The sequence below is a fragment of the Mirounga angustirostris genome, unplaced genomic scaffold (assembly GCF_029215605.1).
Source record: "Mirounga angustirostris isolate CCGP_5_RB_7025 unplaced genomic scaffold, mMirAng1.0.hap1 SCAF_4, whole genome shotgun sequence".
In the NCBI taxonomy this organism is placed as follows: domain Eukaryota; kingdom Metazoa; phylum Chordata; class Mammalia; order Carnivora; family Phocidae; genus Mirounga; species Mirounga angustirostris.
This window is the reverse complement of record NW_026991712.1, coordinates 140,580,761-140,605,394: the sequence shown is the minus strand read 5'-3', so window position 1 is coordinate 140,605,394 and position 24,634 is coordinate 140,580,761. Positions and strand designations below refer to the sequence as shown.

Below are 24,634 nucleotides of genomic sequence, written 5' to 3'. Positions count from 1 at the left end.
TGTGAAATCCTATGTCCTTTATTGGACCATGTTCCTCTTTCAGAAATACAGAAGCGACTCAATTGTGTCAGGCTGGTGTGTTTTATAGGAGTCTGGGAGTGTCCTGACAAGTGTATCAAGATCTAGCACCTCAGCCACCCAACCCAGCCAGCATGCCCCTCATTCTTCCGACATGTCAATGGCTTAATCCACTCACCTGGCAATCTTGCATTTATGTGCATCAACCTCTGCCCAACTACAGAGGGAGTTCTGCCCCTCACTAGCTATGGACCCTTACAGGCTACTGAACCTCTATTTTCTCCTCTGCAAAATGAGGACACAGTACATGGATTAGAGACTTCTCCTCCCACTGTGAAAAGGACAAGTAAGGTTCTGCCTAAACTCAGACACCATCACAGAAATAAGGAGGAAAAGAGAAAACAACCTGAGAAGGAGATACAGTTGTGGTACTCCTACTAACAGAATCCACTGAATATTTACCTGGGACAGTTTTAAACCTAGAGACTGCATTACCTTTCTTCTCTTTTCTTTTTTTCCTTTCCTTTCCTTTCCTCTCCTCTCTTCTTTCTTTCTTTCTTTCTTTCTTTCTTTCTTTCTTTCTTTCTTTCTTTCTTTCTTTCTTTCTTTTCTTTCTTTCTTTTCTTTCTTTCTTTCTCTTTCTTTCTTTCTTCTCTCTCTCTCTTTTTTTAAGATTTATTTATTTATTTGAGAGAGAGAGTGGGGGGAGGTGGGGGAGGGCAGAGGGGGAGTGAGAGTGAGAATCCCAAGCAGACTTCCTGCTGAACGCAGAGCCCGATGCAGGGCTTGATCCCATGACCCAGAGATCATGACCTGACCTGAAATGAAGAGTTGGACAATCAATTGAGCCACCCAGGAGCCACACCCCCCCTTTTTTTTTTAAGAAACTGTTTAATTTTCTATCCATATTATTTCCATGTTCTGTTTTAGAGCCTGTGGAAGAACAGCTGAAGACCACTCAGTGTTGTTCTTACCCAGTCAGTGGCCTGAGCAATGGGAGCTGAGAGCAGTCTTCAGTGGCAGGCCAGTGGCTCTGGTCTTCAGTGGGGGACTGCTGGATAGGCACAGAGGCCACCTGCGTGCTTTCAGGCCCGTCTGCCACCTGGGCTCGGTAGCCATCAACTCAAGCCGTTTACTTGGGCTGGAGCAGTCGTTCACCCGGAAATTCCTCCTCGGTCGTGGCCTTTTCAGCAGCAGCCTGCTCTTCCTTTTCAATCTCTTGAGGGTCTCTGTCAAAATGGATCAGGCATGAGCTCCCCTGGGTGTCCATGAGGGAAGGTGGCACACACACACAGAACTTCCCCGGTCATCACATAGCATGTTAGACCCACTGGGCTCTCTTGTTGTTGCGAAGATGACAGTGTCCACATAGCACGGAGGAGAGTCTGTGTTACACTGAGCAGTGGTTGGCAGGTTAACCTAAGATGCCTCTGTGGGAGGCTGGTGGTCAACCCCAGGATCAGGAGCCACCAGGAGATGTGGCTCCTGGAGGGCTGCCTGGATCTGGTTAGTGAAGGTTCTGGGAGTGAAGTAGTCAGCAGGAGGAGTGGCTCCAGGGGCAGCAGCAAATTCGGGACAGCCCACTGGCCACATACCAGAAGAAAGGAGGCTCTGAACATTGTGAATGCTTCCCTTGAAAGCTGAGTTATTTTTCACTGGCCAATCTGAAGCGCTCCCCCTCCATCATCAGGAATGGGATCTTGAAAGCAAACTGGATCCACAAGGAAAATGTCACTTTCAATTATAATGGCAAGTTTCACTGAGCCTAAATCCAAGTTTCCATCTCGCTTTCAGTAAGAACTTCTGCTCTCCCCAGCATCCTCCAATTTGTAACCCATAGGCCTGAATCGTGGCCAGCCCCTCTTAGTGAGGACTGGGAGCTGCGTGTCTGGGTCTGTTTTTCTCCCACCACTGGCTCTCCAGAATTGGGGTGGAAGAGAGGGAAAGAGGAAGAGAGAGAAACATGCTCTCCCCACGGCTGCTGCCCCTGCTTCGGTCTTAGGTCTCCCTTGGCTAATTGGGCCTGTCTGTGATTGGAGGCTCCCATACCCTGGGTCTCTGGAGCGTTGGGCGTGTGGGTTAATGGCCTGCACCCCAACGACCACACAGTGTGCAGCTCCCTGACATTAGTGGTAGTGACATCTTGCCATCTTCCACACCAAGCTTTGGCAGCAACCCTAGATCGTTTTATGCTGGGGTGACCTTCAAGGAGCTTTAAATCCAGTTACCTTCCAAAATACTCTCTTGGCCTGTGGAAAGCTGAGGCATCCCTTCCACGCTGAATAGTGGAGTCACACGGCCCCTCTGCTGCTTCTTCTCCTTGCCCTGTTGTTGCAGACTGCTCCTCCACCCTCTGGGCTTCAGGGTGCTCAGACAGGATATAGCACAACTCTCTGGGTTCACCTGTGACCCCCGCCCCTAGGAAAGGGAGTTCCTATCTAAGCAAATTGACTTTGAGTGTCTCATCTTTGCTTATGTAGGCTGATTGAGGTGGTGGGGTGTTACAAGACTATCTGGTCTACCTTTTAATAGCATCTGCAATTATGTACCTAGCATCTCCTCTTTAGAATGTGAGGGTTCTTTCAGCTTTGCTGCTGTAGCCTGGAGTCCAAGACAAGAAGAGTCCTATTTATCATCCTGTTAAATAAATTTAATTATGTACACATATCATATTTTACCAGATTTGGATTGCATTATTTTATAACTCGTTGTTTCTTACTAAAGATGTGTAGTAAGATATCCCGTGCTACTAAAAGTGCTTTGAAAAAAATTTTTTTTAATTGGAGTACAGTTAACACACAATGTGACATTAGTTTCAGATGTACAACATAGTGATTCGACAAGTTTATACATCACGCTATGCTCACCCCAAGTGTAGCTGCCATCTGTCCCCATACAGCACTATCACCTGTGAGAGGGAGACCAGGAATCTCTCACAGGATCAGCAATATCTGGGCTGCCCGTAAAAGGCTGAGTCACAGTTTTCTAGGGAGAGAGAATGGGAAGGAAGCCTTGTATTGAAAGATAATAGAAGCAAGAAAGAACATTAAATGTTCTGGAAACAGGAAGGAGAGGGAGGAGCCTTGATCTATACAATCTTGTGAAATTTGAGTGTAAAATGTAACTATTATTATTACTATTAGTATTAATTTTATTTTCAAAAGAGGAAACTGAGGTATAGACCAAGTGAGAGATTTGTTAACTTTAACTAGCCGGTCAGCCGCAAAGCCAAAATTCAAAGTTGAGATTTCTGGAAACTCAGAGGAAACGGAATGCAAGCAGGAAAGGAAGAAATCAAGGAAACCTGAACCATGATGAAGGAGTGGGAGGTCCCTAGCAGTGAAGAGTGGGAAGAGAAGGATAACTGTCTGCTCCATGTCCAATCCAATCTCTTTTTTTCTCAGAGAGGCCTGGGAAATTGACCGCCAACTTCCCTCATCTGATGAGTGAAGTGCAATAAATGTGTGGGTTTTTTTTTTTTTTTTTTGGACAATGTGAAGTAGTTTCCAAAATTAGCCCTGTCCAACTGTTAAAATCCCCAAATTCCCAAACTCTCTCAACAGGAAACAAGCAGTGGACATCCAGATGTTTCTCCTCACCGTATTTGTCTGTGTTATTTACACTGATGTTTCTCTTGTCAAACCATGACTTTATGAGATGCTTTATTATGCTGATTGATCATTTACACAAAAGAACTAAGAAGGGGAACTGAGGGAAACATGGGTACAGGGTGCCATGTGGCTCCTTAGCCAGTGATCCATCTCAGAAAACCATACTTCCAGCAAATGCTCAGAGTTAAGAAATTCACCAAGTACAAGACTAAATTGAGACTGCCTCTTTTCTGTATCAAGAAAGCCAGCCCAAGGAGCAAATCTTGATGAACCCATCCTCTGGAGATTACGAAGGAAAATGATCTGTCTACAAATCATGGAATCTACTGAAGGCTGTGAAGACCAAGAGAATACCTTTCTGCAGGGAGAAAACTGAACAAAAGCCTGGGATGGAGAGTAAAAAATAGGCCATCACCTTGGGTATCATTAGTTATCTCACCTTTTGTCAGGATCTGGGCTATAAAGGTAAGTATTTGCATGGATACTCATTTTGTCTTCACCACAGTCCTAAGAAGAAGGTACTGGGGCACCTGGGTGGTGCAGTCCATTAAGCGACCCACTCTTGATTTTCGCTCAGGTCATGATCTCAGGGTCATGAGATCGAGTCCCTCATTGGTCTCCATGCTCAGTGGGGAGTCTGCTGGAGATTCTCCCTCTCCCTCTGCCCCTCTCCCCTACTCTCTTTTTCTAAAATAGTAAATAAACCTTTAAAAAAAAAAAAAGGTACTATTTTCATGCCCTGTTTATAGATGAGGAAACCAAAATCCAAGAGGGGTTAAAAACCTAAAAGTTTACATACCTGATGAGCAGCTGAACTGGGAATCTAACCTAGGTCTACCTCAGTCCAAAGAGATTGTGAATTTAACTAACCATTATATTCTCAATGTAATGCTATGTAATTCTGTTCTAAAAAAAAAAAAAAAAAAAAAAAAAGCTGGCGGACCCACTTTGTTGATTCTCCCAGGAGAAGATGGGATTTTCGCCTCAGTTGCTAACACTACCAGAACTGTTTTACTCTCTCTTAACAACTATTTCATGAGAGCCATTCTCCACCCCTCTCCATGGCAGCTATTTTGCTTAGGCGATGGGGTCACTGTTGATCACTTTCTTTGTCTTCCTTTTGAGCTATCAGTGTTTCATTCTTTCTTTGAACCCCAAAGAAAGATATTAAAGGTGAACAGCCTACACCTGGAGGTCACAGTGATTAGCAATGAAAAAACAAAAACAAAACCAAAAAAACAGCAACAGGATTGGATCTCAGAAGCATTTCTCTTGTGGGGCAACTGGTGACCAAAGAGAGAACGTATCAGACCTTCAACTGATACCATGTTTGATGAATTAGTCTCTCTTCTTCCTCTTTAATTATAATCTTAGCCCAAACTCCATGTTGTTTGTCCCCCTATTAAAGGGAGGGAAGAAAGAAATGAAGATAAATATAACCAACTTTATTTGGATGAACTATGTCTCATTAGCAATTTAATGGTTGTAGTGTAGAGAATACTTAGTACAGAAAAGGCATTTTCTCTTTCTATTTTTTTTAACTGAATGTTTAATTGGTTTATCCCCTTTGGGTTAGCTAGAGAAATGCTTCTATCCAACATGCACATACTATATGTAAGAATGGGCATAAACAAAAGTCAAACATCTGCTTACCAGACCTGCCCCTCGGTCTTCTTCTTAAGCACCAGGAAAAGCATCTCAAGTTAGTCCCCAGTTTGACTTTGCAGGAATGCTGGATTCTCTGTAGCGTTTTTGCCTCTCACCTTTCCTAGGAGTTTATAGGGGGCTTTGAAGTTCCTCTGAACAAACAGGGTCTCTGTGTTTCACTTATTGCTGAGCCAACCCTGGGGCCTTGGTTCCATCAGCTCCTTATTAAGTGTTTAGTCATTTCAGTTTCCACCTTTTGGTCTTGCTCGCTTTGCAAACATCTGGAGAGAATTAGCTCCCAGGCCTCTGTAACATACCCATTTTGTGGTTCTAGAGAGAGTTGTGGGCTAGGGGATGTTGTTGCCCTTAACGAGCTTTCTTTATGGTTTTTAACTGTAAAAGGTACCCTCGTTAATATTAACAAAGAGAAAGCGAGGCCACTCCATCCCTGTTTAGCTCTTGCCTTCTTGACTGTGAGCAAGAACTTCGTGCTGAAAAGGAAAGAAGAAATATTTTGAAAATAGGAATGAAGTACAAGATAAAATAATACATAATAATAACAACAATAATGTCCAGCCCTTGAAATGAGCATGTCTATACCTGTGTGATTCATTGTGATCACTGCTAGCTCTGTGTGGTTTGTGAGCACTTAAAACATGTCTAGTACATAATAAGATTTACTGTTAGGAAATCACACACTAGATTTAGAAGACAGTATAAAAAATGTAAAATATCTCATCAATAATTTTACACAGATTATATGTAGAAATGATAATAATTTGGAGATATAAAGTTAAAATTAATTTTACCTGGGTTTTTTTTCACTTTTTTAATGTTGCTATTAGAAAAATTTTAATTATATAAGTCACTCACCTTTGTGGTTTGCATCATGTTTCTATTAGACAGCAGTGCACTGAAGAACCAGACAAATTATTTAACAGGATATGAGTAGGACTAGCAAGATTCCCATGATGGAATCCATGGGACATCAGAGTGACTAGGATGGGTATCAAAAGAAGTGTTAAGAAGAAACCCTGAATTTTGATAAGCAGGAAAGGATGGCTATCAGAAACTACTGATTGGTAAGGGGCACATGGGTGGCTCAGTCGGTTAAGCGTCTGACCCTTGATCAGGTCATGACCTCAGGGTTATGAGATCGAGCCCTGCATTGGGCTCTGGGAGTGGAGCCTGCTTAAGATTCTCCCTCTCCCTCTTCCCCTCCACCCCCTTGGGTGCATGTGTGCTCTCTCTCTCTCAAAAAAAAAAAAAAAGAAAGAAAGAAAGAAGGAAAGAACTGATTGGTAAGTTTTTTTCTCAAGACAAAATTCTAGAATCAATGATTAAATGCAACATTTATAAGCAGATTAGGAAACAAATAGATAATCATAAGAAGCTGGCTGAGTTCACTAAAAGCAAGGCATGCTACATTAAATTCACTACCATTTTTGATTCAGTGACTGGACTTACAAATCTAGGGAATTATATAAACATGCCTGATTTCAGCAAACTATTGGATAAAACTTCTTATGGCATCCATTTAACCAAATTTCAGAAAGTTCTATTGAATAATAGTAATTAAATAAAACTGCAACTGGTTGAATATTTGTATTTAGTCTTGAAATCTATCTATAGAAAGGCCTTTGAGGGGGAAACCACAAAACTAAAAAATTAACACGATGAATACCAAAATAAGTACTCAAAAAAATAAATAATGCCTCAATCATGGGAATATGACGTATAACTTCCATAAATGTAAAGGGCTGAGCTCATAAAATGAATTGTGTTAGGTACATCACTGAAGGGCCCCAGCTTGAAAATGATGCCCATGCAAAGAATTAATTTTTTTTAAGTATAACACAAACCAAAGGTGTCATATGCTTGTGGAAAAATATCACAGGGAGTGGGAGTCTCACTTGAATGTACTGAACTGGCCAAATCTAGAATATTTTGTTCAGTTCTTGGATAGTGACATGGTAAGCATGTCTTAACAGCTGGAGGACGAAGGCCATACAGCCCAACAAAGAGGAGCTCTGAGAGTGTGCACAATGCTATCACTCGGTGAGTGTAGACGTTCTGCTTTGCTACAGAAAACAGGCGGGCCCAAGAACAATTGGTGGAAGTTACAGGAGAGGTAGGAACAGATCCTTACGAAGGAAAATTTTTGAGTAACTATGGAGCTCTCCATGAGAAAGACTGCCTGGAAGATAATAAATGTGTTCCTTATCCTTAAGAGTGTTGTTCTGTAGAGGCCAAATGGGCATTCATCAGAAATGTCAAAGAAGATATTTCTACACTGGAAGGGAGGTTAAAGTAAGTGACATCTTTTTTTTTTTTTTAAGATTTTATTTATTTATTTGAGAGAGAGAGAATGAGAGACAGAGAGCACGAGAGGGAGGAGGGTCAGAGGGAGAAGCAGACTCCCCACCGAGCAGGGAGCCCGATGCGGGACTCGATCCCAGGACTCCAGGATCATGACCTGAGCCGAAGGCAGACGCTTAACCAACTGAGCCACCCAGGCGCCCCGTAAGTGACATCTTTTAAGTTTCCAATTCTAAGGCTGGAAATCCTATTAATCGGTATAGCTGGTTCAAGATACTCTGCAGGTTTCTGCTCTGGTAAAACCAAGCTAAATATCATCTGGAAGTCTCTTTAAAATAATGATGCACCAGAAATTAGACTATCAGGACATCTAGCACACAACTGGTTCTCTGTGTGTGTTTAGAGGTGGAGAGGGAGCAAAACCCTGAGTCGCAGGGTTTGCCAATTTCTGTGGTGTAAATACTCCTACCATAGCAAAATTTTAAGTATCCACAGTTTAACAACTGGCCCACGCATTCCCTGAGAATTTAATGTGACTTGCACAAGCCAGTATGAGCTGGTTCCAATACTCCACTGCTCACATGTCGCTTCACAGTCAGAACACGGTGTCAACGAGACAGAATCGATCAATCAATCAATTTTTTAAAAATGTTTGCTATGGGTCATACACCCTAAAAGGTGTTAATATATGACATGGTATTTTCCCTCAAAGAACTTAAGACCAGCTGGTGGAAGAGGGAAATGGGTTGGGGGACAAAGATTAACACACACAGGAAAAACAGAAAATATTTTAGGACATGAACCAGTGCTGACCATATAGGTCCCTAACAGTGGCGCTTAGAAAGCAGTGAAGAGACGAGCCAACGTTTATGAAGCATTGAAAGGTTCCATGTGCTCTGTGAGCCACCACTTCTTATATCTCAAGAAACAGAATCATAACCCTGTCAGGTAGTGATTGTGCCATCGTATGGATGGGGCACCAGAGCTCAGAAATGTCAAGACACGGACCTGAGGCCAACCACCAGTAGCCACACAAATCCATCTTTATCTACACATCAGAGTCGTGTTGCCGGTCCCTCCTCAGCACTGTCAGGGAAGGATCGGGGGAAGACTGAAGCTTAGCTGGAAGGATGGAGAGAATTTAAATGCCTCCTTCAAAACTAGCGTTTACGAAGCAGAGGAATAGCCCCACCTGCTTGCAAGGCAGTCGGGCTGCAGCTGACTTGAACAGCTTCTCTGTGATAGTGTCACTCCCAAGTCACAGCTGACTCAGAAAGCAAGGCAAAGCGGACTGCAAGGTGGCCATACCCCCCAGCCTCAGCCAGCCGCTCTAGCCCATGTCTCCCTGCCACCGTATGTCACTGACCTAGACGGGGGTTTTCAGCTGTTGTGCAAAATCCCAGCAGCTTGAGTTAGGGAAGTAAATAGCTCCCTGAGCCTCAGTTCCTCCTAACATAAAATGAAAAGAAATACTAACCAATTCACATTTTGTTGCGATTAAATGTGTTCATTAAAAAAAAAAAAAAATCTAGTACAATGCCAAGCACAGAGAGACATTCAATAAATATTAAATTCCCTTCCCAGGTGCCTGGGTGGCTCAGTCGTTAAGCATCTGCCTTTGGCTCAGGTCATGATCCCAGGGTCCTGGGATCGAGCCCCGCGTCGGGCTCCCTGCTCGGCGGAGAGTCTGCTTCTCCCTCTCCCACTCCCCCTGCTTGTGTTCCCGTCTCTCTCTGTCAAATAAATAAAATCTTTACAAAAATTAAATAAAATAAAAATAAAAATAAATTCCCTTCCTTCCATACAGGTGCATGGTTGTCTCCCTACTAGACTGTCATGTGTATCTTTGTGTCCCCGGCAACCTACTCAGTACAGGGCAAAGAGCACAAGTTAATTTTGTGTAGTGACAGCACTGATTCCTTACTCTGGGCTCAGAAACACTGCAGACATCCAATAAAACAAATATATGTACACGTGCAAAAATCCATTCCCAAGTCACGAAGTCTGTATATGCTCTTCCAGGGGCTGCTCGTTCCGTGCAGATGAGTGAGTGCCAGCTCTCTGACGAGGCATCCAGATGGTCGACTGTCCTCAGTCTGAAAACTGCCTCCACCAGTTTCCTTACATCAACGAGGTGTCCTCTTTCTACCGTGATCTTTCAATTCTGGTGAGCTGTTTGTCCCACTACACTCTCACGGGACAGTGCTGGGGTGACCACTAAGGGTCCAAGGAAGAGCGCCATGCTGGATGCAAGAGATCAAGTATGATGGCAGCTCGAGGCAAGTTCAGTCAAGGCAGTGGCAGTGAAGGTCATGGAGCTGTTGGGGAGGCCCGGGAGACCGTCACTGCTGCTTGGAAGAATTGACCAGTAATGCATGAATGGGAGCCGGAAGGAACTGCAGCCTGAGACTTGTCATGACTCCAGGGGATTGAAGAGAACAGAAGAGTGGTTGGCAAGGTACGAAGCGCCATAGGCTCAAGCCAAAGCACCCAAAAGTGCGAGTTCACCCTTTCCATTAACTCCTCTCCCCCCACCTAGTGCTGGTCACCAGGGCGTGCCTGCAGGTGCTCCCCCCCAACCCCGCCCCGGGTGCTGCAGGAGCCAGCCTCGAAATCCACCTATGTGTTCGCCGTGGGAGCCGCCTCTGATTTTAGCAGACCGCGGGTGCTGTCATCTGGTTTTTATTAAATTCCATAAGTAAGAGAATCGTTCATACTCCAAAATGTTATAGACTCACTATTTACATAGTGAGACTCTGAAAACTGTTTTGTGCTTTTCTGCTTTTCTTCCTTTTGCAAATTTTCTTTAATGAGCATGGAGTACTTTTATATTTAAAAAAGTAAACAGTTTTTAAAAGAGTAAGGGTTTCATGCCAAAAGCAGAAGTTGAGGCACAGAAATGGCCATTACTAAAGGCTTTGAGAACCATATTCCTACAGCTCTGATGATCAGCAAATCATGTTAGATGTTTTCCTCGACTTTCTGTGAATTTGAGTGAGCTTTGTGCTGAGACTGCCAGTGGGAGAATGGGAATTACACATTATTAGAAGAGTAACTGAATTCCCTAGCACCAACTGCAGTTTGAGTTTTGGGTTAAGTATTTGAAAATGATAGATTTCCTGGGCTTTCTCAGCATGGGATGACAAGATATATGACAGCTCTTTGTCCAGTGGTTTACTGAGCAGCACCTGGGTGCCAGGCACCGTTCTGGGCATTGAAGATACAAAGACAGTTTGCGTCTTCACTCTAGTTAGGAGGCTAGATATGAAAACATTACAGCAGTACCAGATGGTGACTTATGTCCAAGAGGGTATGGGTGAATGGTCAGAGCAGGTGTCTTAAAGGCCAGAACATTTCAACAGTCTTCACTTTAAAGTAGGAATTTGCGAAGCAGACCAGATATGGTTGGGTGGTAAAGGGATGGGCAGAGGTAAGGAGAATCCAGCAGAGGGAAAAGATGGTAGCATGATCAGGGTCCTAGGACCTAACTCATTTCAAGTTCTCCAAGACATAACGGTTCTTGCTCCCAATTGAGAAGCTAGGCTAGGGAAGCCATTGTAAACTCCAATTCCATCAAACACCTATTAGCCCTGCCATGTACCCAGCAAAAGTATGGTAATGATTCAAGAAAACAACATGATATCACCATCCAAAAATCACTTGATGATCAGAGTGTTGTCTTACTGTGATACTTCCTGTCCTTTCGGTGAAATCATGGGAGTAGAATTTAAATGCTGAGGCCGCCCATTTGAGAATGAGAACTTGCGTACTAGGATTAGCATGATAAAAACTTTAATTTTGTAACAAGTCAGGAAACGACAGATGTTGGCTGGGATGCGGAGAAAGGGGAACCCTCCTACACTGTTGGTGGGAATGCAAGCTGGTGCAGCCACTCTGGAAAACGGTATGGAGGTTCTTTAAAAAGTTGAAAATAGAGCTACCATACGACCCAGCAATCGCACTACTGGGTATTACCCCAAAGATACAAATGTAGTGATCCGAAGGGGTACTGCACCCTGAGGTTTATGGCAGCAATGTCCACAATAGCCAAACTGTGGAAAGAGCCAAGATGTCCATCGACAGATGAATGGATAAAGAAGATGTGGTATATATATACAATGGAATATTATGCAGCCATCAAAAGGAATGAGATCTTGCCATTGGCAACGACGTGGATGGAACTGGAGGGTGTTATGTTGAGAGAAACAAGTCAATCTGAGAAAGACATGTATCATATGACCTCACTGATATGAAGAATTCTTAATCTCAGGAAACAAACTGAGGGTTGCTGGAGTGGTGGGGGGTGGGAGGGATGGGGTGGCTGGGTGATAGACATTGGGGAGGGTATGTGCTATGGTGAGCGCTGTGAACTGTGCAAGACTGTTGAATCACAGACCTGTACCTCTGAAACAAATAATACAATATATGTTAAAAAAAAAAAAAGAAGAAGAAGATAGCAGGAGGGGAAGAATGAAGGGGGGAAATCAGAGGGGGAGACGAACCATGAGAGACAATGGACTCTGAAAAACAAACTGAGGGTTCCAGAGGGGAGGGGGGGAGGATGGGTTAGCCTGGTGATGGGTATTGAGGAGGGCACGTTCTGCATGGAGCACTGGGTGTTATACGCAAACAATGAATCATGGAACGCTACATTAAAAACTAATGATGTAATGTATGGTGGTTAACACAACAATAAAAATTAAAAACAAAACTTTAATTTTGTATAATCTACTGGAGATCCTGGGATGACTTTTCCTGAAAGAAATTACAACCTGGATACTGTCCCACCAGTTAGACATGTAGGAAAAGGAAGGGGTTGGTGACCCGGATGGTGCTTTGCTCGTGGCCTCGGCAGCCTTCCAGTCCAAGAAATAAGAATCATTGTAAGGCAACTTTAATCTTCTCCGAGCTCTCTTGAAGCGTATCAAAGAGAATCCCAAATGCACAGCAAAACCTCTTAAAATTGCCTTTCCCCATCCCTCTCTAGTCATATATATCATACACATACGGTGCCCTCCTCCTCCTTCTTTCCCCCTTCTCCCTGTATGCTTCCAATCTCTCCTAAACCCAGCTGCAAGAGCACTTGTCCTCCACCCCCAGCTCCCTTCCCCATTTCTGAATTGATTTCTCCTGTGGCTGGTGACACTCTCCCCCCTTTCTAAAGTAAATCAATTTCACCTTCCCGCCCTGCTCCTCCAATCAACACCACGGTATTTTTATATTTGTGGCAAAAGTTTAATAGGCAGAATTGAGGGGGTGCTTTACAGAGGCTAGAATACCCAGGAGAATGATTTGTTTTCCTTGTCATCCGAACAGCAAGCATTCTTAACCCCTGCCGGCTAAGTTTCTTTCTGATGGATTCCATATTTTAGGGCTTGCTCGCCCTAAAAACATAAGGCTGCCCATATCAGAGAAGTTGCGATGTAAAATGATCTTCAGGAGACTATTTTTCCTTAAGACTTACTTAAGTCTTTCCTTTTTGTGGATAGCAAACTTGAGTCTCCTTTCCTTTACTCATCCAAGGTGGTTAACTATGAGAATACTCCTCATCTAATGCCTGTGGTCCCCACAATCCTCAAGGGCAGAGGCCCTGGCCATCAGCGGGGGGAAATGGAATGCACTCCTTTCTCACTGTATTTAGTATTTGTTGAAGTGAACTGAAGGTGAGCATAAATTTCTCAAAGGATCTTTTAGTCCCTCGAGCCACTTGTGAACCAAGTGTCACTGAAATCATGAAACCTGGCGCATACACAATCACATTTCACCCAGCCTCGAGCCACCACGTGAATGGGTGACCAGGAAGCAATCTTCCCTTCAGAGGATTTCCTCCAATATCTACGCTGCATGCCAAGGATCCGTAAGTACAGAAAAAGCCATTTGTTTTTCCCTTCCTTTGAGGGAAATGACCAGATGCAAAGTTTTCAGACCCAATTCCGGTCGGCGCTGTGCCCATTCTGGCATTGGAAGAGTTAATCTGCTGCCACCTAGTGGATCTCGGCCAACCTGCGACCCCCAGCTCACAGGGGAGGAATGAGTGAGCGCGACTGGGGTGAGGTTGCCTTGGTGAAGGGGGCAAAGTTCCGGAGTGGCTTTGTCCTTCCACCCCAAAGTACTAGTTAGAAGTGTTGCCTTTTCGAAAGCAGATTCTCTCTCTCCTCTGTCCTCTCTCTCTCTTTCTCCTTCTCCACCCCACCCCCCCCCCCCCATCGCTCCTCTCTTTCTCACTTGCAGTTGCGGCCTGTTTCCTCTAGACTTGAGGCAAAAGAGTAGGACAGGCTGGGATTTCTTGCAAGTTTTCCACGGTGGGCTGCCTTAACAGCTGTGACCCTGGCTTGATTTTGATGTAGACTTCAAGGGCGCCGTCCCCAGCAGGGGGAACATTTTTACCTCAGGAGCCTATTCACATTGGTAGCCTTGGCAGGGAAAGTTCCAGAAGCTTTGATTACACAAATACCTCTGCTAGGTACAGGCCCCTTCTTGGCAACCTGGGGAGAGAGAATGTGCACGTGGGCTGATTAAACCAAATGACCCGTTTCCTTTGCTGGGGTGGAGGCTGGGGGCTGGGGCTCTTCGGCTTGGAAATGATTTTTTTCCTTGGCTGTGTTGCCTGGAAACTTGGAGAGTTTAATTAGGACTGGGGAGGTTTTTGGCTTCTGCAGCTGCCTCTGCTCTCCCAAAGTGAGTAAGTGTGTGTCTCCGTGTGTGTGTGTGTGTGTGTGTGTCCCGTAGCGCAGGCCAAAGCCGTCTGGAGAAGTGAATTGTGTACCATGGCAGATGTGACTCTTTTTATTTCAATTGATTTCAGGTAATAACTTTTAACCTGGTGAACCAGAGAGGCTGCGTGTGGTTTATGTATCATGTACTGGAACCTGGACAATGGTAGCTATTACCTTACTTCCTATATCCGTCAAGGACCAATCCTGGAAAATTTCCTAAATGTTCCAAGCAAGTCCAAGAAGGACTACCCCAGGTCAGTGTCTCCCTGACTCTGTGTGTTCCCAGGGAGAAGTCAGACAGAGCCCAGCCTGCCCAAAAACAGTTATCCTACTTTGTTAGGGAAAAGGAACAAATTAAAATACAATATTTTTATTCTTTATTAACCTCAATGCCATTTATTAAACTTCAACATCATCAATTAGTTATTCTCACATTTGGAGATTTTGAAGAATTGAAGAGTTGTCTTTTCCATTTTTTTTTTTTTTTTAGTATATGTATATGTTTTATCTACTTACTTTTCAACTACAAACATAGTGCATACATATGTTCCAGTTATAAAAGAATTAAAGGGCCGTCTGGGTGGCTCAGTCGGTTAATTGCCTGCCTTCAGCTCAGGTCATGATCCCGAGGTCCTGGGATGGAGCCTGAATCAGACTCCCTGCTCAGCGGGGAGCCTGCTTCTCCCTCTCCCTCTCCCGGCCCCTCTGCCTGTTTGTGCTCTCTCTCTCTCTGTCAAATAAATAAATAAAATCTCAAAATAAATAAATAAAAAATTTTAAAAATAATAAAAGAATTAAAGGCAGAAGTAAAACCCATCTTGCACAAAGGCAGTTTTTTCCCCTCTGGAGTCAAGGTCAATCTAGGCACATTTTGGTCCTTCTCTTCTCCCCTTCGTCCTTTTGTTTCCTCTCTTCCTTTTCTTCTTCCTCCAGAGGAAGAGTCAGAGACACGGTCCTTTACTTTACAGAGTGCACGTAAGTGAGCCATCGCATACCATGTGTATGAGCTCCTGAGGGCCCACCATAACAACGGGCCACAGACTGCAAGTCTCGGACAACAGTGTGTTGTTGCACATTACTGGACGCTGGAAGTCCAAGATCAAGGTGTCAAGCTTCTGATGGTTTGCTGTCAGTCTTTGGCTCTCCTTGGCTTGTAGGTACATTGCTTGATCTCCACCTTCATCTTCACATGGCATTCTCCCTGTGTGTGTCTGTCTCTGTGTCCAAATTTCCCCTTTTTATAAGGATGTCAGTCATATTGGATTAGGTCCCACTCTTGCTTTAACTTGGTTATCTCTACAAAGACCCAGTCTCCAAATACAATCACATTCTGAGGTACTTTGGGTTAGGTCTTCAACATCTTTGAGAAACACAATTTAACCCATAATACCAGGTAAAGCCATGAATGTATACTTGGTATTGTGGTAGTACCCAGGAGAAAGCTTTATTAAAAAGCTAATAATGGGAAGGGCGCCTGGGTAGCTCAGTTGGTTAAGCGACTGCCTTCGGCTCAGGTCATGATCCTGGAGTCCCAGGATCGAGTCCCGCATCGGGCTCCCTGCTCAGTGGAGAGCCTGCTTCTGCCTCTCTCTCTGCCTGCCTCTCTGCCTACTTGTGCTTTCTCTCTGTGTGTCAAATAAATAAAAAAAATCTTAAAAAAAAAAAAAAGAGTAAGAAAAGAATGCAAACAGACAAGTATGCACACCATGTTAAGTGATTTCATAAAGAATTTCCCCATTGGGGGCGCCTGGGTGGCTCAGTTGGTTAAGCGACTGCCTTTGGCTCATGTCATGATCCTGGAGTCCCGGGATCGAGTCCCGCTTCGGGCTCCCTGCTCGGCAGGGAGCCTGCTTCTCCCTCTGACCCTTCCCCCTCTCAAGTGCTCTCTGTCTCTCTCATTCTCTCTGTCTCAAATAAATAAATAAAATCTTAAAAAAAAAAAAGCTAATAATGGGATATATTAACATGACTACTTTTTTCTTTCCTTTTTAAATTTACTGTTCATTTTCATTAACATTATATATACACATATATGAAAGAGTCAAGTAGGTTTATGTATATGAAAAATGCAAGTCAATAAGCCATGCAGTGCTTCCCACCTCCATTTCATGCTCTCAAAGGCAGCCTCTTTCAACTCGTCTGATTCTGTTAATATTTAACTGTAAATTTCCAAATAACAGATTTATGTAGCTACATGATTTTTCAATTATAGATATTATCTATTGGTTTTCCAACATGGAAGATGGCGACTCAGCTCTCTATAGATACATTCCACCTCTAACACACACAGGCACGCACACACACAAAACACTTCTAGTATTCCATCTGCCCAATATAGTGGTGTTGTGATTCCATTAGATTGATATCCAGTGTTTACATCACCATGACTATAAACGCTATGGGCAGCTAAGTCGTATGGGATACCAAGAGTACTTTTTCTTTCCTGCACAAAACTTTTCCCACCTGGAATGACTTGTTTTTTCATTTGCTTGGTTTTTAATATACTTATCACTTATCAAACCCAAATTCTGCCCCAGTTGCATAAAAGCCTCTCAATACATTCAAACACATTAGTAACTATTGATTTCATCTTCTCGGAGTCTCTTCCAGAACCCTCTGACCTGCTCCAACCTGGCCCTGGGAGGGGGGATCACACGACCAGACTGTTTGCTAGGGAACCCTCAACCTAGGCCTCTCCTCTTGGACTGGTCAGATGTCCAGAGAAGACTCTGCAGGCCCCTACTTGGCAAGTATATGCCTGACTGCTATGTTCTCGGAGCCGAGTGTGGGAAGAAGGCTGGAGCCCAAATATTCAGTCGGGCCATCAATATTCCTTGAGTCTTTCTGTTGTCGATACAGCATCCTCCCATACCTCACCTCTGCCTAGCATCTCCGCCTCAGAAATCCCGTTTACCGTCTCTCGAAAATGAATCTCACCTGTCACTTACTACAGTGAAGAAGGAGTCACTCAACTTGCTGGCATAGGAGGCAGGGGGCTCAGGGGACACCTCCCTACCTCTAGACCCTCTCCCCTAACCCTCCTGTGTCTGGCCCACCTTCGTTCTCACTTTCAGACACAGCAGGTGCCACTAATTCCTGCTTCACTTTTGGAGTTTCCCCACTGCAGGCTTAGCACACGGCTTGGTTGACCAAGTCTGCTAGGTTTGCTGCCAGTCTGACAGCATTTCTGTCCCCAGGTTTTGCTGTTTTCCCCTTTTCCATCCTCTTTGTTTCTGTGTTAGTAGGTTACCAGGAGAAAGGGAGCCAAATATATGCGTCCAGTTTGCCAGCTTTAACTCTAAAGCTGTTCTTGTCCTTTAACCAGGATGTTCTGGAGATATTCTCAAATCCCAAAGGAGGGATCCTATTGCTGGGCTATCTGGAAGCTGTGGGCAAGTTTAGGGAGAAGAGAGGATCCATGAACATGTGCACATGTGCACACAAGTACCCATGCGTGCCAACCGTCCTCTCTGCGTCACCTACAGCCAACCTGGGCTGAAGATCGGGATGCACTCGCTCTAGATTCTTATTTAGTTCTTTGTGTCATTTTCTTACATTCCCCAATTTTCTCTTTCTCCCCCTCTCTCATTTATTCTTGAAAATACAGCCAAAGTGTTCCTTTGACAAATGCAAATCCTATTATTATGTCATTCTCCCACTACAAAGGCTTTGCCCTTGTAATAAAGTCCCACACTCTACTCTTGTCTTGTAAGGTGCCCACAGTCTAGGCCCTGACTACCTGCCCAGTCTTCCATTAGTCTCCCCTCCTTGGCAAAGCTTCAGCTTCTTTGACTACTTCTCCGTTCCATTAGGCCTTTACACATGTTCTCGCCTCTGCCTGGAACACTCTCTACCTCAGCCCCCGCAAAGGCCCTTATGGGAAAACATCCTGTTCCCAGGGAGACCTTCTCAGACTACCTCTCAGCTTCTCCCCATATACATTAGATTATATTCTACCTTACACACCCTCCTGACACCCTGCTCTTTTGCTTTGTTAACTCTTTCGTTACATGTCCAGGCTAGACTGGAAGCATTAAGAGCACAGGACCCTTTTCTGTCTTGGTCACATCATAACCCTGGAAATGAACACCAGGCCAGGCTCCTAGAAAGTATTCAAAGATATTTATGTAATCAATTGTACATTTCACTCTAGATTTTTCTAATCCTTGCTCCCTCTCTCACCCCAACATATTCTCCATTCTAAAGCTATGGTTTTAATCAGGGAGAACATTAGCTAAATATCAAACGTATTTGGCCTGGAAAGATATTCATAATTCCCTTTCTGGAAAACTAGGCTTGGTGCCTCTCTTTCTCTCTCCCTTGTGGAAAATAGGCCTAGATGTCCTCAGGACACTGGAGCTGGGGACCAGGTGTCTCTTAGCCTGTTCTGCTGGCTCTGAAAATAGAGATTATAAAAATTATAAAGAGAAAGGGAAAGATTTGATTTTTGTTTTTCATAGACAATCAGGGAAGTTGATTATAGTGATAAAGTTAGTAGGTCCTAGGAGGGTTCTCATAAAAGAAACTGAGTGGAGGTCCCCACTACAGAATTACAGTTGCAGTAAGACGTGTAAATGTTACCCTAGATTTTTTTTCTCACTGCTTTTCTTACATGAGAAAAAAAAAATGTAGCCCACTATATGCAATAATTGGAAGTTTGAAACTGAAACTATTTGTTTCTTCATCTGTAAAATGAGGAGGTTGAACTAAGGGCCCTCGAAGGCTGCTCTAAAACTCTTTGACCTCATTCTATGATGCTTTATAAGAGCTGTTCACAAGAACTTCTGGGTTTCTGAAAATACATTGCTCTTGAGAAAATCAATATAATTATTGCAAGGTTTTTTAAAAAATATAAACACCTTTATGAACTTGGCAAACAGTCAGGTGAAGAATAGTGTGGATTTGTGATCTGCCAACAATGGTTCTGTTCTAAAGAGGTCAAGAGCCTGCATTTTAGTGCTCAGCAGAGAACTGCATAAGGGATAGAAGGGCTAAAATCTTCAATAGTAGCTTTGGCATTTTGTACCTTTGCACAGGGACAAAAATAAAATAATACCTGCCCAAATGCAAAGGATTATGTATTCTAGACTTTGTTTTAAAAATAAATAAATAAAAGTACTGTGTGATACACTGTATTCTTATTCAGTAAATATCTACCCCAATCCCCATCCCATCATGGGCCTTCACCTTCCTCCTCCACTAATGTTGGGTTTGGCCCTGCGATTAGCAGATGACATGTTTGTGGACATGACGCTTACCTGAAATGTGTTTTCTCAGTTTCACTTTGATCTTGTGCACTAGTGAACTGCCTGCCACAAGATGCCCTGAGTAACTACTATCCCTTTAGCCTTGACCCCAAAATAAAAATGTGGAACAAATATAAACTGAACCCACAGACCCTTCCAGCTGAGCTCAGCCTAACTCAGCTGAATCACAGTTGATCTGCAGACCTGTGATCATGAGATAAATGCTTGTCATTTTAAGCCCTTGAGCTTTGAGGTGGTTGTTAGACAGCATTCTTGTGAAAAAGCTGACTATTACAGGATGAAATGCGTATTCTCATGAGATATAACATGATGGTTAAGAGTATGGTTTCTGAAATTTAGCACATCTTGTTTTGACTCTCACTTCTGTTATTTACTTGATGTAAAATGTTATGCAGTTTACTTAATCTGAGGCTCAATTTCCTCATCTGCAAAATGGGAATAATCATGGTACCAACCTCACAGCACTGTTGTATAGACCAAATGAGACAATACATATTAAGCAGTTAAGTCAGTGCCTGGTACATAGCAAAGATCCAGTAAATGTTTGCTGAACAATAATAATAATTTTAATTTCTATAAAATGAATCTCCCCGGGGCGCCTGGGTGGCTCAGTCGGTTGAGCGACTGCCTTCGGCTCAGGTCGTGATCCTGGAGTCCCGGGATCGAGTCCCGCATCGGGCTCCCTGCTCGGCAGGGAGTCTGCTTCTCCCTCTGACCCTCCTCCCTCTCATGCTGTCTCTCATTCTCTCTCTCTCAAATAAATAAATAAAATCTTTAAAAAAAAAAAAATGAATCTCCCCACTTTCCAACTAACCTACATTATAAAATGAGATATATTTTTTTCTATAAAATTGGATACAAAGACTTGTTTGGAAATATTTGGCGAAGAAGGATGAAGAAGATAAATACCTTACCACATGGCTGATAAGTTCCATATGGTATTAAAAGTTTCTTGTGTATGGGAGGCATCTTTCTACCAAACAAGACTGTCTGTATGTGTATGTGTGTATAAGACAGTTTTGAGTTACTTTGCAACAATTTCCCACATCTGAGCTCCTTTCATAATCAGAACTGACATTTCCCTATCCCAGGCTCCAGGATATGAAGTGTGGTGTCGAGTAATACTAACAGCCTACACCTCCCTTCCATGCTCTTGGTGCCCAGCCTTGTTCCTTCAAGTTCACATCTAATAGTTCAGTGCTGTCATACTTCACCTTCGTGTACTTAACATTTCTTAAGTACTAGGTATTGCACCAGGTACTAGAGGTAGAGAGATAAGTAAGACATGGCCCTGCACTCAGGGCAGGTCAGAGTTTAGCTGCAGACTGGCAAATATATTTCACACTGGTATCAACTCTCATGGATGTAGAGGGTTGCCCAGAGCACTGGTTAAACCTGATTATAAGCAGCTCTGATCTCAGCAGGGAAAAGAACCAAAGGCATGGAAAGAAGGAATGGTTTTGAATGTTTGCTAATCCAGGTTTAGCTGGGGACAGAAATATATACAACAAAATATAACTTAATAGAGTAAGTGCTATTTGTGAGGTAAGAACAAAGGAGCATCGAACACAAAGCAAGGAGTAATTAATTTTGCCAAGAGGGGAGTGGAGTAAGGAAAGGATTAATTGGAGAGGTGAAATTGAAGCTGGGCCTTGATGGATAACCAGGAATTTAGTAGGTGCTAAAGTGATGAAAGAAGATCTCAGGCCAAGAACACATCATGAGCAAAGGCACAGAGGTGTATAATTGTGTGGGATGTTCAGGCAACAGTGGGTAGTCCTGTTTGGTTAGAATGCAGGGTGTAGGGATGATGCTGGTAAAATGAGTTAGAATAATGGGTTGGGACCAGACTGTACTGCTTTATCCTATGAGCCACAGGACTCATGGAAGGCTTGGAAGCTAGAGCATGCTATGGCCAAATATGTGTTTTACAGAAGTTACTCAAGAAGAACTAGATTGTAGATGGAAAAAAAAAAAAAGAGGAAGAGGAGGGAGAGCAGGGGCTGCTACAACCACGTAGACAAGGGACACAGAGCATCTAAACTGAGGTGGCATGGGAGGGGGCAGAGAGAGAGGACATAGTAGCATCATCACGCAGCATGAGGATGCTCTTCTCTCAAAAATGACCTTTAATTAGGGCTTCCATCAACATAAAGCAAATCAATGGTCTAATTTTTTCATTGCTCATGTTCTACTATTACTGTTTACATATGTATACATGTCACAAAATGACACATAGCAATGGGATTTCCAAGAGATTTTTAAATTGATCCTCACAACAGTCCTACAAAGTAGATACTGTAATTCCCATTTTGCAGAGAAGAAAACTGAGGCTCAGCCATTGAAAAAGCCCAAGATCAGTGATCTTGGACTATACATCTTCTAAATGTCAAAGATCCCATTTGAACCCCAGGCGACTTGAGGCTGGAGTCTATGGTCTTACTCACTACTCTATCAGGGTAATAGAACAGAAACATGAATCCTGCAGTGCTGTTGTCCATTTCTACTAAATGTTAAATCTCTCACCTACCTCTTCTTTTCAGTTTCCTGTATCTTGATCCAGGAGATAAGCCAATGAGTATCAGACAAGTGTTGAAAACAGGAGAAAGTACCAAAAATTTAAAGACAACAGTGACTAAGACTAACCTCTGAGATAATCCAGATCACTTGGACTTGAAGTCTAAGAAAAGCTATTGATTTTTTCCGTGTGCCTGAGAGATTTGTCAACTAATCCTGAATCTCTTACACCATTGGAATCAGAGCATTAAGCAATTCACTGGCAGCGTACCTATCACGTGCTGGGGAATCCGTCACCTGTGACTCGGCCCTCAGCACAGACGCAGGAGAGCGAGCCCAGGACTATGAGATGGAAGACATACTTCAGAGTCCTGGCCCTGCCGCTCACCTGCCCTGGGGCTTTGGACAAGTCACTTTCCCAGGAGGGGCCTTTTTCCACCACAGGAAATCACCCCAGTGATCACAAATGTCCTTACCATTCCTACAACATTTCTGCGCCTGCCTTCTAGGATTCATGTGAAGGAAAAAATAAAAGTGCAGTTAATATTCAACATAAAAGTCTGGTAATAAAACACATTCGATTGCCACGACTGGTTTAGCAATCGCTTGGCCTCTGAAACAACCTCCTAAATATGCGGGGAGAGTGTTTATCATTTCTGCTCCTGCAGGGCCTGACACTTCACTAAGGGAATAGGCTGCACAATTTCTTACTCTTTCAAAAACTGTTGCATTTGAATTCTTGCAAAATATTTAAAATTTGTTTTAGAGGACCAGAGGTACTTCTAAGCTGAGTTACTGCTGTATCCCTCCTTTCTTTTCATCTGGCCTGGAGAAGCCTCAGTGGTGAGGTTTAAACATGGTTAGGTACTTCATCGAGGCCCTTCGGGGTTTGGGCAGTGCAGAGTTTGCTCCAAGGCAAAATATTTGTAACAATAGCAGGATATGCTCACTGTTTCCTGGAGTTAAAGATCACAAATAGATTTTTGCATCCCATTGCTTCCAGAGGGAGACTGGAGGGTGAATGGAAACACAAATTGGCTTTTGCCACTTGAAAAGCATGGTCCACTTTCTTGTGGCTCTCATTCTGGCTTCCAGAGGAACCGAAGGAGTGGATGTGGAGCCTTGCAAACGGTGCAATCCCAGCTGCCTTCCAGCTCCAACAATCAAGATACAAGTCTCCAGAGAGCCAAGCTCCAAGCAATTATTAGAGATGATGGCATCCCTGGAGTGCTGGGACCGCATGCTCTGCTCTCCAAAATAAACGCTTCTCTCAGGCTTCCCACTCTGCGTTCCTCCTTATATTAACACAGGAGCTGACAGATTGGTTGCGACGCTGCAACTAATATTTTTGAGGGCATAAGAGATGATTGTGCTCGTTCTCATTCCAGAGCCGATCTTTTTAGCAGATTATGATGGATGACTCGCCACGGTGGTCAGCGACTCCTGTATATTTTAGGCGGAATGCTTTCTTTTGACACGTACTTTACAGAGACATATGTGTATCCTATTTTAATTAATGGAAGAAATGATTCATTCACAAGTGAAAGATTTAATTAAATAAAGGGTCAGCATGGGTCAGCCATGAATTGCAAAATACCTCCGCTGTTTATTATACTCTCCGCTGTCTCTGCATGCTGTCTGGAGGGGTACACGGCAGCCAAGGCAGGCCCTGGAAAGAAGTGAAATGACGTTTAATTAATTAATTCATTCAACAGATATTAATTGAGTCCCTACTGTGTTCTAGGCACTGTGCTAGGCTCTGCAGATAAAATGATGAACAGTCAGACATGGTTTTTGCCCTGACGGCAGCTACAATGCAGCAGGGGAGACAGGGAAAAATGAGGAACAAATAGAACACTATTATTACAGATTAATCGTAACATGTTTTATGAAGGAAAAGGTCATTTGTGGGCTGTCCTCCTTGCAATGTTTTGGAATGGTTTTTAAAGATCTTCATAGCCAACTTCATGGTGCCCTACTTATTTAACTTTGGAGTATCTACCTCAAACCAATCTGACCCAAGTCCGGGAGATACCATCACACATGCTGAGTTACCCAAACTTGACTTGTCACAGTAGCTCCTTCCTCTAAGTAAACCCTGTGCTTTAGAATCAGACAAACAGGAATTCAAATCCTAGCTTCTGAGCCTAATTGATTTCTGACCTTATGCTATTACTTTGCTTTTGTGACCTCAGTTTCCTATTTACAGGGAATAATAATAATTGTACATAAGACATTGTGTCATTGTGAAAAAATATATGAATGGTACCTAGGGCACAGCACTACTATTAACCAGCATTAGTATTTATAATTTGTGTTCCTAGTTCATTAGTATTAGTGGTAGTATTTTTGTCTCTCTTCTGGAATTTTCTTCATTCCACTTTTGTTCTGGTTGTCCACATCATTTTATTATCCCCTCATTTGATGACAGAGGTCCCAACCTTATTTTTTTCCTTTTGGTTTTCTAGATTCATATTCAAAGGGCAAAAACACTTAGACAATCTAAATACAAGTCTAAGCAGAATTACACTGTCAAAGT

At 43.3% G+C, this 24,634-nt stretch overlaps 2 long non-coding RNA genes across 3 annotated transcripts in view; one reads left to right on the top strand and one right to left on the bottom strand.

Moving 5' to 3' along the window:
• The window catches only part of LOC123859547 (uncharacterized), a 109,378-nt gene that overhangs the window by 39,959 nt on the left and 44,785 nt on the right, over positions 1 to 24,634 (bottom strand). For both annotated transcript variants that reach the window (XR_010410920.1, XR_010410919.1), the window contains exons 4-5: positions 23,693 to 23,764; positions 5,283 to 5,767 (exon numbers count right to left, since the gene is read on the bottom strand). This is a non-coding gene — a long non-coding RNA (uncharacterized LOC123859547). The remainder of the gene's footprint in view (positions 1 to 5,282; positions 5,768 to 23,692; positions 23,765 to 24,634) is intronic.
• LOC135364168 (uncharacterized) lies at positions 13,334 to 22,912 on the top strand. Its single transcript, XR_010410921.1, has 3 exons — positions 13,334 to 13,452; positions 14,401 to 14,565; positions 22,122 to 22,912. It is a non-coding gene; the product is annotated as an uncharacterized LOC135364168 (long non-coding RNA).